Genomic DNA, 3,875 nt, shown 5'->3' on the forward strand with positions numbered 1-3,875 from the left:
CCCCATACCACACAGCCCTGTCTAGCAGAGGATGGGACTTGATGGGCTGCTGCTGGCGAGAATTTGCAATTCTTGCCGGCGGAAAAACTAGCCCCATGCATACTTGTGTGCAAACAGCCGTGACCAGCAACTTCCTAGCCAGATTTGTACCCTGTACAAATTGAAAGCCGGGGCCGCAGCTATTCATATATAACTGCTCATACCATATACATGCACACAGGGCCTCTGACCGGCCATGGACAAAGCAGTTTGCATCCAGGACCATCAGTCTTGTATGCACACTGGGGGCAGGTAAGCATCTAATTTGTATGAACTCAATGTACTGCTGTCTCCTGATGCAAAGTTTAGCCATCTGAATGCAGCAGCCTATCTGAATGAGCCCTTACAGGTATTGGCTCTCCTCTAGCCCATGATTGGACAGTGAATGGAGGAACAGCAGACTGATGAGCCCATCTCTCTGTCACTCTGCTTTCTACTTAGAGGTTGCAGAACATAATAACTTACTGAGTTTATAACTGTGCTCCCTATTCTTGACTGCAGTTAGAATGTTATCATACTACATAACTACCACGAAACTGTGTAAGTGGTAAAAGAGTTTGTATTGTACGTATTGGAATACCTAAATCCTATCTTTGGCTGGAACTTTAGAACTTTTTAAACTTTTTAAATAGAACTTGTTTTACAAGGCTGACTGTTCTTGGGTCCCGGATTTGATAGCCTGTCAGAAATTCTTTATGTGATCCTTCTGACATTTCTCTTATCATTACATTGTTGAAAAAGTGGTAGAAGCACACAGGGTAGAATGCCCGCTTAGAACATAGATCTTAGAAATGCTAACACTTGTGATTGTGAGTCAACTCACAAAGGCTTCTAAAGCATTTGAATTTTTAGAAAATGTTTCTTTCTCAACCTAGTGGGGGGCACGATGTTACCTCCTTTTTATTATTATTTGCTAACACAGTCTATTCCAAATGTAAGGGATACCACAGGGAGCATTGTGATTGGTCCTCTTTCATTATAGTTTTTCATATCACTGTAAACACAGTGATTGTTTTGTGCTTTGAAAAAAAAAAGCAAATCTGAGCAAATAATTGCTCTAAGATAAATAAAAGGAAAGCAGACACAACAAGGCATTTAGTGAACACCAGAGGCTGAATGTTTTATGAATATATGGTGGGAAACTAACAGCACAGTAGGGGCAATTGAATGAAATCCAAAGAGACTGGTAAAACTAAAAACTCAAGTTGAGTTTACAGCTGTTAATGAGTTGAACAACAGCTTGTGACTTTAATGATGCATTCTCCCAAAAGTCCTAAGATCCCAGAGAATGAGGCCTTTTTGTTTATAAATCGAACACTTCAAATTCAAATCTGTGCAAATCCTGTGCAAACAGAGCCATATACTGTATTTAGTTGTTTGAACAACAGACATTAAATACATCTAATAATAATGAGGACACAAAAACGTAAACACAAATAACTCAAAAACATTATTCATTTTGTATTCCCTAATATTTATACAGCTATTTTATATTATAACTGATCTTGGATAACTTGTCATTTCTGCTGCTCTGACAGTGTGACAATATTTGATCATTATGATTTTAACCTCTTGCCGTCCGCCCGTAGTAAAAAAACGGACGGACGGCACTGCTGCATCTGCGGGTTGCCGTCTCCAGACGGCAATTTTTTTCTATCTCAACCTGTATTACTTTTCACATCTCAGCTACCTAACTCCCACAGTATATGTTGCTTTTTATCCCATGCTTCTGTGTGCTGTACAAACTGAGATACAAAGAGTTTGACAATTCACTCCTCAAATACAGTCTTTGACAGCTCACTCCTCTTTATTCCTGACCATGATCTGCAAGGTAGATCACCTCTTGATTGACAGCTCTTATCCCACTGTCAATGAACTTTCAAGACACAGTGAGTTCACAGGAATGCATAGGGAGAGGACACACTCTCATATGATTCAGCACAGGCACTAGAACGGGAAAGGAAGCCTGGTTTTGTGCAGGGAAACTGCAGAAACAGTGGGATAAGAGCTGTCAATCTAGAGCCCATCTCCTATGCAGATCATGGCTGGGAATGAAGACGAGTGAGCTGTCAAAGTCTATATTCCAATATCTACTGCACACAGAAGCATGGGATGAAAAGCAACATACAATGTGGAAGTTAGGTGAGTGATATCTTCTTTAAGCTATGATTTGTTCATAGTCAACAGATTCAATAAATCCTAAATATAAGTTATTGTACCCTATAGCCATGGCTGTCCCTACAATGAGACAACCTGAGACTCAGGTGGTGCCTGTTTCATTCAGTTGGGGCGTGTGGTGGCCAGAGCGGCATTCTACTGTGCTTTAAGGAGCAAAGTGCAGCAGCGGCCAAAGTGGCATTTGTGTTGTACACTGGCTGCTCTGCTGCACAATGTTTGCAGCCTGCCTGCTGCCCCAGTCCCTTTTATTATTGCAGACCAGTAGGCAGCGAATGCCCTGCTTGTATACTGTCTGAAAACCAGATTAATCAAATAGTACATGTCCTTACCTTGGTCCTGTGGGACTCTCACACCTTCTATGCGGAGTATGTTTCCTGTTTCCTCCCATCATAGCCATGGCAGTTTCTTTTCAGTAGAGCTTCTCCTCAGAATAAAAGCAATCATTCTTGCAGCATGTATTGCTAGCTGAACTCTTGTTATTGATGGAAACTGGTTACAGGTCCACATCTCTCACTTATGAAGGAACACTGAATTCCCTCCCTTTCACATTCTCTGTTATGGTGACAGGAAAAGCTTGAGGCTCACAAACGGAAACTACTGCAAATCTGAAACTTGACATTTACTTAGCTTTCTCATCAACTCACCTATATTTGGCAGGAGAGCTGAGGAGGCTGAAATGTCTGAACACACAGTCTTCTCAGTTGTCTTTATTCAGTGCTTGATGCACAAAATTAGATCTCTCACGATAAAATTTAGGGGAGTACCTAACACTCAAAAGTGCTCCTCGGCTCCTCCTGAGACACCTGTGAGCAGTTCCCCTAACCTATGCTCTCCCTACTCACACATTATTGCCCAAGATAAACCCATTGCAAGCATAATTCACCTACCAATCAGGGGCAAGCCATAGATGGCTTCCAGAACTCACCAGAAACAGTTTGCCTTTGCAAAGAAAAAAAAATCCTTTACTCTTCAAGTTAACAGTAATTACACAGTCTTCTATAACAATAGTTAATCTAGTGTTTGTTATTTGATTAATTGAATTTGAATATCTGTCAAGTATGACTACTGTTAAAACTTGCTTTTGTGAGTTTTCAGTTGATGATCAAAATACAAATCAGTCACATACAGTATTAGATGAACAAATATCACAGATTGACCCATTTAATTTAGGAGATATTAGATATACTGTAAAAAATTGCTTATGACTTTTTGAGCGCTGGAACCAGAAAATGTAATTGTGGGGGTTTCAAACAGACGATTCAGACTTTAACTGCATAACATATTTTCAAATAATTTCATCAATAGAAGAAAACAATATTTTTAATTAGGTAACAAAGAGATTATAACTATTAAGGTAAAATGTACCACGTGTGTGCTGGGACGGCACATGCGAAGTTTGAAGTCCACACCGCTGAATGGTGACCGGGACTTTGATATCCGGTTAATCTCCATTTGGCGGTGGGGGCTATATAAGGGAAGGAGTGGTAGTGTGGGATATGCGGTTAGCACCATATGGAGCCATCAGCTGAGGTCTAACTAGGTTTCCCTAAATTGGTCTAGATTAAGGTATGCACATCTCCCTCATAATGAGGGGAGTCTGTCACATATACAGGCTCTGGTATGGTGGGGGATTAAGACAAATGGGGAGAAAGTTATGG

Source organism: Nanorana parkeri, unplaced genomic scaffold, assembly GCF_000935625.1.
Source record: "Nanorana parkeri isolate BGI_ZX_2015 unplaced genomic scaffold, ASM93562v1 scaffold935, whole genome shotgun sequence".
Taxonomy (NCBI): Eukaryota; Metazoa; Chordata; class Amphibia; order Anura; family Dicroglossidae; genus Nanorana; species Nanorana parkeri.